This window comes from Vombatus ursinus, unplaced genomic scaffold (genome assembly GCF_900497805.2).
Source record: "Vombatus ursinus unplaced genomic scaffold, bare-nosed wombat genome assembly UNPS02014832.1, whole genome shotgun sequence".
In the NCBI taxonomy this organism is placed as follows: domain Eukaryota; kingdom Metazoa; phylum Chordata; class Mammalia; order Diprotodontia; family Vombatidae; genus Vombatus; species Vombatus ursinus.
The window spans coordinates 52,685,946-52,701,262 of record NW_020954610.1 but is presented as its reverse complement, the minus strand read 5'-3'; positions in this window follow the sequence as shown (position 1 = coordinate 52,701,262).

Genomic DNA, 15,317 nt, shown 5'->3' with positions numbered 1-15,317 from the left:
TACTCTTTACACTTTTTTATATTCTCTCCCTTGGTGATCTCATAAGTTTTCTAGCTCCCTCCCAAATATATATAGCTAGCCTGAAACTCTGGTCTCATTTTAACATTGTTCTGTTGAACATATCCATTGATATATTCCCTTAGATATAACAAACTATGTCTAAAATTGAATTCATTTAATTTTTCTCCCAAATCATCCATCCTCCAAATTTTATTATTTTTGTTGTTAGTCTCATCATTTTTTTCAATCACTCAAGTTCATGATTTTGGAGACATCTTTGATTCTTTTCTCTCCCTTGACCCTCATAGTCAATCACTTGCCAAGTCTGATTAAGTCTACCTCCACAATAGTTTTTACATTTATGGTCCTTCCATTTACAGAGCCTCTGTGCTGGTACAGTCCCTTACTACCTTTCATCTGAACTATTATAATAACCTCTTAATTTGTCCCTATGACTCAGTCTTTCACTTCTCCAATTAGTAATTTATGGAGGTGCCAAACAGGCTTTTTCTAAAACAGAACTATGATCATATCACCCACTATTAAAAAAAATCAAATTTCTAAATAAGATAAAACACAAAATTCTCAGAATGAAATTTAAAGTTCTTCATAGTCTACCTTTCAAATACCTTTCTAATCTTATTTCATATTACTCTCCACATATTACTCTCCAATTTCCATTCTGATCAAAATGGCTTGTAAGTTTCTTCCCATATATAATACTCCATTTCCTACCTGCAGGACTTTGAAAATATAATCCTTCAGATGTTGGATGTACTCCCTCTTTAGGTTTAGATTGCAGAATATCAAAATTCCTTGAGAGCACAGCTCAAGTTTCCCCTCCTTTAATTAACCCACAATAATTAAAATTATTTTTCTCATGAAATCACTTTGACCTCCACCTCACATCTATCAGATTGGCTAACATGATAGAAAGGGAAAATGCTGGAGGGAGTGTAGAAAATAAAGCCAATAATGCACTGTTGGTGGAGTTGTGAACTTGTCCAATAATCCTGGAGACCAAATAGGAACTACCCAAAGGGTTACAGTACTGTGCAAATCCTTTGACCCAGCAAAACCACTTTAGGTCTGTATTTCAAACATATCTAAGAAAAAGGAAAAGGACCCAATGTATAAAAATATTTATAGTAGTTCTTTTTGTGGTAGTAAAGAATTGGTAATTTAGGGGATTCACATCATTTGGGGAAAGACTAAATAAACTGTGGTATATGATTGTGATTAAATACTATTGTACTGTAAGTAATGATGACAGGGTGGTTTCAGAAAAACTTGAGAGTTACATAAACTAATACAAAGTGGAAGGAGAAGAACCAGGAGAATATTGTACAAAGGAACAGCAATATTAAAATGATAATCACCTTCCAAGATAATTCCTTTCTTAAAAATATATTTTTTTCTTTATATCATTAAATATGTCCTAATTATGTATGAAAAATTTAACAAACATTTTAAAAATTTTGAGTTCCAAATTTTTTCACTCCTTTCTGTCCCTCTCATCTTCTTGAGAAGGTAAGAAATTTAATATTGATTATAGATATGAAGTCATGCAAAACATATTTCTATGTTAGCCATGTTGCAAAAGAAAACACAGAAAAAAATAAAACAAGAAAAATAAAGTTTAAAAAAAATAAGCTTCAATTTGCATTCAGAGTTCATCAGTTCTCTCTCTGGAGGTGGATGGTATTTTTCATCATGGGTCCTTTGGAATTGTCTTGGATCATTTTCTTGATCAAAATCATGTTTGAGGATCCTTAAAATATTGTTGTTACTATATATAATGTTCTCCTGGTTCTGCTCAATTTACTTTTTGTGAGGTCATATAAGTCTTCTCAGGTTGTTCTGAAACCATCCTGTGCATCATTTCTTATAGTACAGTAGTATTCCATCACAATCACATACCACAACTTGTTCAGCCATTCCCCAATTAATGGGCATCCCCTCGATTTCCAATTCTTTGCCACAATGAAAAGAACTGATATAAAACATTTATTCAAATAGATCCCTTTCCTTTTTCTTTGATCTCTTTGGGATATAGACTTAGTAGTAGTATTGCTGGGTCAAAGAGTACACACAGTTTTATTGCAATTTGAACACAATTCCAAATTGTTCTCCAGAATGCTTGGACTAGATCACAACTCTGCCAACAAGGTAATAGTGTCCCAATTTTTCCACATTCCCATCAGCATTTGTCATTTTCTTTTTCAGAAATGTTGTCCAACATGATCAGAGTGAGACGGTATCTCAGATTTGTTTTAATTTACATTTCTCTAATCAGCTAGGTGGCACGATGGATAAAGTGCCAGGCCTGAAGTCAGGAAGACTCATCCTCCTGAGTCCAAATATAGCTTTGTATGCTTGCTGTATTAGTTCTCCTCTTTCCACCCTTCAAGGTAGTAGAATTTAAGCCTCCTTCTCTAAGATTACATGGTTGCATTGTATTTATTTCATATTCATCGTGTGTGTGTGTGTGTGCTTGTTATCTCACACATTAGAATGGAAGCTCCTCAATATCTAGGGCTGTTTTCACTTTTCTCTCTGTATCTTTGACACTTAGCCAGGTGCTCGGCACATGGTAAGTATTTAGTAAGTTCTTATTGATTGCTTATTTTGGATCCGCAGTGCCTAGCACTATGTTTTGCACTTAGTAAGTGCTTAACAAATGTTTCTTTAAATGAATATTTGGTGACATGAAAACTGAGCAACCCAGAAGTGAAGTAACTTGCCCAAAGTCCTAAACTTCTGCCGTATCCGAGCTAGGACTCAGACCTAGGGCTTTTGAATCACAAGTCTACTTCCAATGCTTCTAGAATGTATAGCATGTTGGCATGTGAATACGTCATCCTCTCCGCTGGTTCCCAAACTCCTTTGGATCAGGCTTAGGCAGAACACAGTGAGCTTAAATCAAATAATACTCTTGGAACTTAACCTTGGAAAACTGATACTTGATATTTCTGTCATGACTCTTACAGGCCTACTTGGCCCTGAATGAACCTTTCCCTAGCCAGAAGAAGATGTCGCAGGTCCCAGCGGTTTCAAATGAATTATGTGTTCTGTTAAAAGCGTCCTGTAGTGAAAAAAGCATTGAACCTGAAGTCAAAAGACCTGGCTTTGAGTGCTGACAAACTTCATGACCTTATACAATGTAATTAACCTCTCCGGACTTCAGTTTTCTCCTCTATAAAATGAGGTTAGACTAGATGATCTCTAAGGTCCCTTCCCACTCTAAAATTCTCTGATTCTACAAGTTAATGGTTTTCCTGGCCCATGGAGCTGGGAGAAATGGAGCTTGTCTTGAATCCAACCCTTATAGGAATCTAGACCAAAAAAGAGAGACTGAGGCAGAAAGAAAAGAGATTGTTGAGCCAGGGAAGGTTCTTCTGAGAAACCAGACAGAAAGAGATTAGGGAAATTCCTAACCTTGGGAACTGCAAAACTGAGTCAACAAGGTATTTAGCTCTGATATTGGAACTGCCTCAATAGAGACTAAAAGAAACTGTGATAGAATTGCTTTAGTGAAAGTTGTCACAGTTGATTTAAGAAAAAACAGGATATATTTTTGCTGCTTAGAGGAAATGAGGCTTAGTGGACAGAGGAATAATCTCAAAGTCAAAGGAGTTAATTTTGGGTTCTGGGTCTGTAACTATCAGCAAGGCACTTACCATCTTAAATGGTTTCTTCCTCTGTTAAAATAGGAATAGTAATAATTGTGCTACCTTCTTCATTGGTACATTAGAAGGAAAGTACTTTGTAAACATTAAGATGCCATATAAAGGTGAATTGTTCTCTTTATGACCTCCATTTCTTTTAATTTTTTAAAATGTCTTTTGTTTTACCTGTTACTTATTATTGTTTACAGTAGTACTGTTGGTACTGGTGTGATTGTGGTTGTTGTCGGTAGTGGTGGTGGAGGTTGGTTGGCTGACAATTGTGTGTGGTACTTTTTTTTGTAGTTTGTAGTTTTGTTTTACTTGTTTTTGGAACAGTAGGAAGAACACAGAGGACCTAGGTTCAAATTCTACCTCTGATGTTTTAATACCTGTGTGACCTTGGGCAAGTCATTGAATCTCCCTAGACCTCACTGTCCTCATCTGTAAAATGACATCTGGGGTCACTTCTGGCTTTAAATCCATGAATTCATGATCCCAATAAGTACTTTAGGTGCAATTACTATTAATATTTCTCTTTTTATGAAAAAAATGGGAATGATATTTTTCTGAGGAGTTTTTTCTACTCCAATGGTATCAAATATGCAAACTTCTAGCCAAATATGGCCCACAACACTTCTGAGTGTGGTCTAAACATGATTAAATAGAAATGTAAAAATTTTAACAAGATAAGTAAAACTACAATAAAACATAGAAGCTATTACATTTTAAAACTAAGTCAATATGTGGTCCACAGGGATCCTTATGTATGGATTAGTGGCTCTTGTTTCTATTTGAGCCTGACACCACTTTTCTCACCAAAGTTCTCCATGCTTAAGCTAACACACTTAACATTGCCTTCCAGTAGGAGGTGCCACAAATAACCTGACAGCAGGCAAAACTACAAATAAGAATGATTTTACTTGTGGCAAAAATCAGTTGGGGAAGAGAGGGAGGGTACAATAATGGCTTCACAGAAGATGATCTGACCATGGCTGTTGCAGTGATACTGAGAGAGAAGGGTGATTCATCCCTCAGAGAATTGAACCCAAGTCTCTTTGAAGGTTGTGGTAGAGAAAAGGTGGGTCTCAGGGTCTTAAGGGCGCCATGGTGACAGGACCCTGGAAATGGTAGCCTGGGACCAGGTAAGGGCTTGGAGTTGGCATAGACTGGTGAGGTTCTGTGAGGCTCAAGGAATCAGGACAATAGTCTCTAGACTGCCATAAATAAGAAACTTGCTCAATCACTGATATCAGTACTACCTGAGAAAAAGCCTTAGTCATTCAACCCTAGTTATGGATCTAATGGCAGGCATAGTTGTAAGGACAGATTCTAGTTTGGAGGATAAAATAAAAGAGTTATTTTGGGATATTTTTCCAAACATAAAATGATGATCAGAACATAACACCTAGGAATTCTTTCCTCAGCTCATGCCCAGATGACCCAGAATGGACTCTGGCTTCTTTAGTCATGTTAATAACCAAGCTAGGCAAAACTATTTAACTGACAATAGCAACAGACAGAATTACTGGACATTTCCTGAGGATGAATTGCAGACCTGCAATGAGGCCAAAAAAATGACCCTGATAGCAAATGTCATTTCAAAAATAGATCTCTTCCTCATGAAGGCTAAAAAAAAAGCAGGGCCTTGCCTTTGGCCAAAAGAATACAGGGGGTTAATTTGGAGGAAAGAAAACTCCAGGGTTTATAAGTCTTGAGTCTCTATTTATTTTATTTTTTTCCCTATAGATATTCACTATTTGGGACTGGAGAAGAGAAACAGAATGGGTGCAATGCCTTGTGAAATGTGCCTTCTGATTCAGAGTCATTTCAGGGCTGCTGTGTACCTCTTTCATCATTCATTGTAGTGAATCACTGTTTCCTGTATTAACAGGAAAAAAATGATTGCATTATAAAAAGAGAACTGTGTTAGGAATCCAGTCTAGACCTGGTTCTGCCATTAACTGGGCTTTTTAATGTATGCATTTCATTTTATTATAACCAAGGAGTGATAACAGCACAAAAAAAAAAACATTCAAAAGTCAAACTCTGGTTCCCAACTCTCTGAATAGTCAACAAGTGATGACAGTGACAATGTGATTCACCTTGAATCTTTATCTTTTTTATTTTAATTGTTGATTTGGAGAAAGAAACTCTGAGATGGTGATTTTCTTCAGGATTATAATCATGAAAGTCATTCAGTGTCTGGATAGCCTTCTCCATTCTTCAAGAAAACACTACATGACTACTTAGGTGATTTTAGTGAATTTTTTTTTCAGATATAGATTGAATTAAACAGATCACTAAGGTCCCTTCCAACTCTAAGGTTCTGTGATTCTGTAACTTTGAGCAAATCACTTAACTTCTCTTGTTCTCAATACCTCAACTGTATAATAAGGGGGTTGAAATGGATGGACTCTGAGGTACCTTACAACTTTGAAACGCAGCATGGTATGGGAGGAGTCAGAAGATGTGAACTTGAATTCCAATTCCAAAATTTACTGTCTGTGTGACTATGGGCAAACCACCTAACTTTTCTGAGCCTCAGTTTCCTCATCTGTAAAATGGAGACAATGCATTTTGTATTACCTGCAGAGAGAGAGAGAGAGAGAATATATATGGACTGAAATAGTAAGAAAAGCTTTCCTTAAAGAAGTGGAAACTTAAATGGGCCTTGAAAGGCAGATAGGATTTAGATAGAGGAAAAAATTGCAGAGCATTTAAGATAGAAAGTTCAATATGAACAGAGGCAGGAATGAACATGGTATTTGGTGGGGGAACAAGTGAAGAGACTAAATTGGGTAAGTTATTCAAGCCCCTTCTCTCCAGCCAGGACCACAGAGTCTAACACTTAATAAAACAACAACAACAACAACAATAATAATAATAATAGAAATATCAAAAGACTTAATAGTTGTCTGAATACTTTCTCTATGCTAATTCTACCTTTCCAGAGAAAGTGTAAGATTGTACTTCCTTGGGGGGTAGAGCCTATCTCTTTTCTTATTTTATTCCCACCTCCCCAATCCCCTAAGAAAACTCTGGGGATGCTTAATACTTGGTTGATTTTTACTATGCAAAATTGGTAGATATTCTACCCTTTTGTTTTTACTTATACATAAATACTTACCAGGGCAGCTAGGTGGCATAGTGAACAGAGTACCTGGTCTAGAGTCAGGAAGACTTGAATTCAAATCTGACCTCAGAAATTTACTAGCTGTGTGACCCTGGGTAAGTCACTTAAGTCTATTTGCCTCAGTTTCTTCATCTGTAAAATGAACTGGAGAAACAAATGGCAAATCACTCCATTATCTTTGCCAAGAAAACCTCATATGGGGTCATGGAGATTTGGAAATGACTGAAACAACTCAACAACAACAAAAATATTTACCCACTAAGATAAGGAAAACAAGTTAGAACATTTGACTAGGAGTGTATACCTGAAATTGAAAGTGCATATTTCAGGAATTGGTCTAAAACAAAACAACAAAACAAAACCAACCAAAAAAACAAACAAACAAAAAGCATGAATACACAATAGGGGGTAAAACAAATAAAAGACAGCCACTACCAAAGAACTAATGCCTGACACCCTTAATTATTATTAATTATTAATGAGAGCTTCAGCAAATCATTTCATCTCCCTAGGTTTCAGTTTTCATATCTATAAAATGAGAAGATTAGACTAGAATTCAGAGGTGTCAGACTTGGGTCTAGACTGAGGGTCATGTGGCCTGAAAAAATGCAATGGTCCTGCCCATAAAAATGATTTATTTATAAATAATAAATTCATTTTAAAAATATTTAACAAAATAAATAAATAAAAATAAAATACAACATAGATAATGTAAATTTGTGGTTTTCTAAGTCAATATGTAACCAGCAGGGACACAATTATATTTGAGTTTAACACCACTAGAGATGCTCTCTAAAGAACCTTCTAGCTTTAAATCCTATAAGTCAATCTTTTAATGACTTTTAAATGTTTTTATTGATACATTATTTTCCTTATATCCTATGTATTCTTCCCCAACCCCCTCTTGGAGAGCCATTCCATATGACAAATAATATTTTTCAGAGAGGAAAGAAAAAGTCAGCACAATTGATCTATATATTGAAAAGTCTCAAAATGAGTGATGTGTAACACCTACGGAGCAACCATCCATACACAAGTATAGGTTGGTAATGTCTTTTCATATCTCTTCATTTGAAATCCACTTGACCTTTATAATTTTGTTACATTTATTTTTTTTTAATTTTTTGGTTTGTCGTTCTTTCCATTTCTATTATTGTAGTTACTATATATGTGTGTATGTGTGTAAATATATATATACGCATATATATGTAGTTTTCTTGTCCCTGCTTACCGCATTCTGCATCAGTTCTTATAGATTTTTCCTTCTGTATTTACACACATGATTTCTTACAGCACAGTAATAATTTACCACATTCATGTAGCATAATTTGTTTAGCCCATGGGTGGGGAATGTTCGCCTAGGAGCCACATGTCCCTGTAGGTCCTCAAGTGTGATCCTTTGACTGAATCTAAACTTCACAAAACAATCCTCTTAATGAAAAGATCAGTTCTGTAAAACTTGGACTCAGTCTAAAGGCCATACATGGCTTCAAGGCTACAGGTTCCTTACCCTTGGTTTATCCATTCCCTAATTGATGGGCATCTACTTTGTTTCTGATTCTTAGTTCTCAAAAAAAAAGTGCTATTATGAATACTTTAGAGTATGTGAAGTCTTTTTTCTTATCAATGATTTTCTTGGGATATAAGCCCAAGAATGGAGTCTCTGGTTCAAAGGGTAAAGACACTTTAGTAACTTTATTTGCATTATTCCAAATTGCTTTTTAAAACTGCCGTATCATTTCAGAGCTCCACTGACAATGTATTAGCGTACCTATCTCTGCACAATCCTTCAAACATTGACTGTTGCCAATTTTGTCATTTTGCAGGGAACAAGGTGAAGCCTCAGGGATGTTTTGGTTTCCATTTCTCTTATTAGTGATTTGGAGAATTTTTTTTAATGTGGTGGTAAATACATTAAAATTTTTGTTTTGAGAACTATTTACTCATTTGATAATTTATCTATTGGGGAATCACTATTAGTTACATATATTCATATATATCTATGTGCATGTGCATATATATGTATATATGTACATTTATGTATATACATATATACACACATATGTGTGTATATTACATATGTATTTGTGTATCTGGAATACCAAACCCTATCAAAGAAATTTGATACAAAAATTTTACCCCCATTAGACTACTTCTTTTCTTTTCCCAGATGCATTAATGTTGTATGTGGATTTAATGAGTTTTAACTACTATACCCATTTGGAATCCTCAGTAGACTCATTCAAAAGTATTTGGACATAAAGATGCACTACTCCAAAAGGGATTCATTTCTGCATCAAAAGGTCCCCAGATTTGTGATCCCTATAAATATTGTCTCTTAACTTTATCTATCCTTTCCTTTCTTTAGTTCTTTGACTTAAGTGGAATGTGAGGGACAGACATGTAATGGGTTATGCACAATAGTTGTGTTATGCTTCATCCATTAAGATCTGATAGAGATTTGGCTCCATGGAAGAATTGAGAAAAAATACCTATCATCTTCCCTTTATGGGTATAAATGGACTATGGATTTAAAATGTTGCATATAACACCAGACAGTTATGATTGAACTGATATCCTCCCTTTTAAAAAATTCATTTATTTGTTTATTTGCAAGGCAATCGGGTTAAGTGACTTGCCCAGGGTCACATAGCTAGTGAGTATCATGTGTCTGAGGCCGGATTAGAACTCAGGCCCTCCTGACTCCAGGGCCGGTACACTATCCACCTAGCTACCCCTGCCCCCCTTTTTTACAAGAGATTACTAGAAAGGGGTGTGTGGAAGGATATATTCAGAAATTAATATGATATAAAAACAAAAAGATACTGATAAAAATAAGGTTTTGAAAAAGCTCAACAACAACAAAGATTAGATTGGCAATTCTAGCTACTAGATGACTTTTCTTTTAAGTATCCATCCACCAAAATTTAGGAAGATCTGTTGTAAGACCTGAAGCAAATCCACTGCTGTTTTGAGGAAGTCTTGATAGCAAGCTTTTCAAGCTTTTCATTATGGCCTGGTAATGATCAGAGGCTATTGAACAGTTTTGGCAGAAAGTTGGCTGTGTTCTCAGGATCCTGAAACTTGGGGGAATACTCAAACCACCTGCTGTAGACCAGTACAGGAGCCAAATTGGACAGCCCTTCTTCCCTACTTATAGTTGGGAAAAGGTTAGTTTCATGTTTTCCATGCTCACCTTATACCTCCTTTTCCACTGCATCCCATTAGGCCAGGGGTTGGAAACTTTGCTTAAATTGTTTGCTCTAGCTAGCCAAGGTGTATTCAACTAAACTGAATGTGCAATGTATGGCATTAGTGAATCAAAGTAATTTGATAATAACAACTCAACGAGGCAGTGTGGCATAATGGATAAAGAACTGACCTAAAAGTTCTGCCTCTGACACGTACTAGCTGTGTGATCCTGTGTAAGTTACCTAACCTAACTACTGCATTGGCAGAGGGAAGTTCTTCAACTTTGAGTTTATAGTGAATTTTCAAGTATAGTGCCTCTCCCTAACTGACATAAGATCCTTGTTTTAGGGCTAGAAGGGACCTAAAAGATGATCTCTTCCAACCTTCTCATTTTGCAGATGAGGAAACTGAAGCTCAGAGAGTACTTGCCCAAGGTTACATATGAAACAATATTCAGAGGCAGGATTTGAACACAGGTATGTTGACTCCAGACCCTCTTTCCACTCTACTGTGTAGGGTCGGTGGTGCATTAAACTCCATCAAAACACTTTCCTAAGTTCAATACAATACAATAAACATTTATTAAGTACCCATTATATGTGAGGCAAAAAACAGTACCTGCAGTCAAGGGTTCACAATCTAATGGGGAAGACAGCATACAAATAACTGTATAAACAAGCTGTATACAGGATCAATTGGAAATAATCAACAAAGAGAAGGCACTAGAATTAAAGGACTTATAGAGTGTTCAGTACATTGTAGATTCCCAATAAATTCTTAGCAAATGAATTGAATGTGTGAAAGTCAGCATAAATGGTATTAGGAAGAAGTTCAACACCTTTCCAGCCTCATCACTGTGCAGGACTCCTGGGACATGGCAGAAGGATGGGTATGACGAACTTACAGCAATGATCTCCAGATAGAATCAGAAATTTAATAGAGGGAAGTGTTAATGTTCAGCTTTTCCCTGGTGCTTTTCTGTTTGCTAAGAAGGAAAAAAAAGCATTCTTTAAAGATAAGAGGAAAAGGGATTGAATATCAGGTATAATCTTCTCCTGTGTTTCATAAATACATTTTATTATGGTAAACAGCAGTTTATCATGAAGACCAGCTTTCTGACACTGAAAGCAGCTGGTTTATCAGATGATGTGTCCAGATAAGCAATATTTCATATTTCCACTACATAAATGGGTCATCTGAGCTTCAAGTTTCTTCTTCGCATGAGCAGAATCTAAAACCACAACGGTAAAATGGCCTTGTTATTGCTTAGTTTGGTCCTATTGCCAATAATGCCACAGTTCCAGGTTCAGTCCCTGTATGTTAGCTTATAAACTCAGATTCTGTTTCATAGCCATTTCTAAACCTTGGCAACCATTGTGCAATATGTCATGAGGACAACTAAGCAAGTAGGAATTAGGTCACCTCCAGTTTGAAAACCACATACTATTAAAAAGGTAAAATATGATAGCTCTCTAAGACTTACTAATTAACATCAGTGGAGAGAATTTTCACACTGGGAGTTCCTTGTCCTGATGAAATTGAAGGCATGTATGCATATGTATATGTGTTACACATATACATGTGTGTATACATAATAAAGTCATTATAGCATAGAGGTTGGAGTGCTGGACTTGGAGTCAAGAGGAACTGGGCCCAAATAACACATACAATGATTATTAACTGTGAGACCCTGGATAAGTCACTTAACCTCTAATGTGCTGCAAGCAATTCTCTAGAGTTTATTTATATACTGCATTATGGATAGGTTGGACAGCTTGGTGGTGCAGTGGATAGAGTGCTGGACTTGAAGTCAGGATGACTCAAGGATGACTTCAAATATGGTCTCAGACACTTAGCTGTGTGACCCTGAGCAAATCACTTAACCCTCTCTGCCTCAGTTCCTCATATGTAAAATGATCTGGAGAAGGAAATGGCAAACTACTGAATGGGGTCATGGAGAGTGAAATGCAACTGAAACAACTGAACAAGAAATGGATAGGAGTGGCCTTGTTGGAATTTCCCACAATGATCATAGAAACTATCTATCTATCTATTTACCTATCTATCTATCTACCTAACATGTATGTGTATATCTACTATTTATATAGTTTTATATATCACATTGTAATAATACCTAATATTTGTATAATTCTTTCAGGTTTACAAAGTGTTTTACATATATTATCTCATCTTATCCTCATATCCTTTAAAGCTTTACTCCATTTCACAGAGGAAACAGAGGCTGAGAGAGGTTAAGAGATTTGCCAAGGATTACATAGCTCAGAAGCATCTGAGGCAGGAACAGAACTCAGTTTATCCAGGCTCCAAATCAAGCACTCTAACTATTTTGTCACCTTGTTGTTATTGTTGTTTGTCCTTCATTCTCGAAGAGGATCAATGACATGAGGAAGGTGATGTCTTGACTTGCAAGTGAACTGGATTTAAGTGAGGCAGGGATGTGCAAAGTTACCAGGCTCACTCTCTCCTTCAGGGTCATCTGGGCCCAGATATGTATAGTAGGATATTTCAGTGTGACTGGAGATGGTCGTGAATACACTGGAAGATTTTGGTCTTTTTAAGCTAATGTCTTTTCCAGGTCTCATTTTGTCTGAGGCAATGTCCATTCAGTTATTAAGGCTAGGTGAGAAATAACACACACAAAAAAAGCCTCTTTTACTCAGTTAAAAAAAAAATCTGGAAGGGAAGACCCTCAGGGTTTCTGGTCAAAAAAATTGCTATTTACACTCTCTCTGAGCCTTCAAAATCCAAACAATGATCAAGTGAGACTGGAAACCCTGTTCAATCAGAGGGAGCTGGCACTGGACAAATAGCTCCATCTGAATCCCAAATGGGTTTTATCAAAGCCTGGACCTCTAATGCTGTATTTCAAGAAATCATGAATGAATCTATATGGGGCAAAAGTAAATTGCCACAGTTTTTGCTTTCCTCAAAAATGATAGAATAAATAAGTAGTAAAAGATGTGGTGTGGGCCCAAGCCAAGACCTACTCCCCTTGCCTCAAAAAGAGTTTGGGTCCTCTCGGGGGCAGAGCCAAGATGGTAGAGTAAAAGCAGTGACTTGCTTGAGCTCTTCCCCAAACCCCTCCAAATACCTATAAAAAATGACTCTAAACAAATTCTAAAGCAGCAAAACCCACAAAAAGACAGAGTGAAACAAATTTCCAGCCCAAGACAACCTAGATGGTTGATCTGAAAGGTATAGTGCACCAGGCTAGGAGACGAGCACAGTTTGGTGTGGGCATGCAGGCAAACTAGGCCTCAGTGAACCTGGAGCAGGTCTCAAAGGACTGAATTACTGGCAGCTGTGGTGGTTTCCAGACTTCTTAACTCATGAATGCCAAAGGGAACTTAGAAGGTCAGAAGGAAAAATCTGTGTCTGCAGTGAGAGAGAAGCACAGGGTCCCAACCCCAGTCCCTGGGTGTGGCCCCAGGGTGGAGGCTGCCTCCAGAGCTTCTAGCCCACAGGCTGAGGAGGAATCGAGTGGCTGGTCAATGGGGGATTGCAGGGATCTCTTTGCTGGTGCAGGATTTTCTGCTTTGCTTGGATCTGGGTCATAGTTCTGGGTGGTGGTCCTGGGGTGAGGAGTGCTGGCATGGTGGAGCTTGTAGTGGCAGTAGAGAGGAAATTCTCCTCACAGTTCCAAGACAGAAAAGAGTGCTTGTGGTCACTTATAGAGCAGAGCACAGGCCAGGAAAGGAGTAGACACCTCGTCCTTGATCATAGCACCTTGGAAGAACAGAAAATTTACGGGTTCCTAGAAGTATCTCTGAAAACAGCTGCACAAAGCCCCAGAAGCTTGGGAAAGTACATTCTCCACACTGGAAGCAGACTCCTACTTTAACAAAGAGTTTACAACTCAAGTAATTGGCTGGGATCATGGGCAAGCAGTGCAAAAAGAGTCAGACTATATTATCTTACTTTAGTGACAAAGAAGATCAAAACATACAACCAGAAGAAGACAACAAAGTCAAAACTCCTACATACAAAGCCTCCAAGAAAAATATGAATTGGTACCAGGCCATGGAAGACCTCAAAAAGGATTTTGAGAAGCAAGTAAGAGAAGTAGAAGAAAAACTGAGAGTGATGCAAGAAAATCATGAAAAACAAGTCAACAGCTTGCTAAAGGAGACCCAAAAAAATACTGAAGAAAATAACACCTTAAAAGTAGCCTAAACCAATGGCATAAAAGGTCCAAAAAGCCAATGAGGAGAAGAATGCCTTAAAAAGTAAAATTGACCAAATAAAAAGGAAGTCCAAAAGCTTACTGAAGAAAGTACTTCCTTAAAAATTAGAATGGAGGGCAGTTAGGTGGCACAGTGGATAGAGCACTGGCCCTGAAGTCAGGAGGACCTGAGTTCAAATCCGGCCTCAGACCAAACACTTGACACTTACTAGCTGTATGACCCTGGGCAAGTCACTTAACCCCAACTGCCTAAGCCAAAAAAAAAAAAAAACTTAGAAAGGAGCATTTGGAAGCTAGTGACTTTATGAGAAATCAAGACACTGTAAAACAAATTCAATAGAATGAAAAAATAGAAAACAATGTGAAATATATCATTGGAAAAACAACTGACCTGGAAAATAGATCCAGGAGAGAGAATTTAAAAATTATTGGACTATCTGAAAGTCATGATCAAAAAAAGAGCCTAGACATCATCTTTCAAGAAATGATCAAGGAAAACTGCCCTGATATTTTGGAACCAGAGGGCAAAATAGACATTAAAAGAATCCACCAATCTCCTCCTGAAAGAGATCCCCAAAGGAAAACTCCTAGGAATATTGTAGCCAAATTCCAGAGTTCCCAGGTCAAGGAGAAAATATTGCAAGCAGCCAGAAAGAAACAATTCAAGTATTGTGGAAACACAATCAGGATAACACAAGATTTAGCAGGTTCTATGTTAAGGGAACGCCAGGCTTGGAGTATAATATTCTGGAGGGCAAATGAGAAAGGATTACAACCGAGAATCACCTACCCAGCAAAACAAAGAATAATCCTTCAGGGAAAAAAATGGACATTCAGGGAAATAGAGGACTTTCAAGCATTCTTGATGAAAAGACCAAAGTTGAATAGAAAATTTGACTTTCAAATACAATACTCAAGAGAAACATGAAGAGGTAAATAGGAAAGAGAAATCATAAGAGACATATTAAGGTTGAATTGTTTACATTCCTGCATGGAAATATGATATTTGTAACTCATGAGTCCTTTGTCAGTATTAGAGTAGTTGGAGGGGAAAAATTATATGTATGTATGTATAGATAGATAGATAGATAGATAGATAGATAGATAGATAGATAGATAG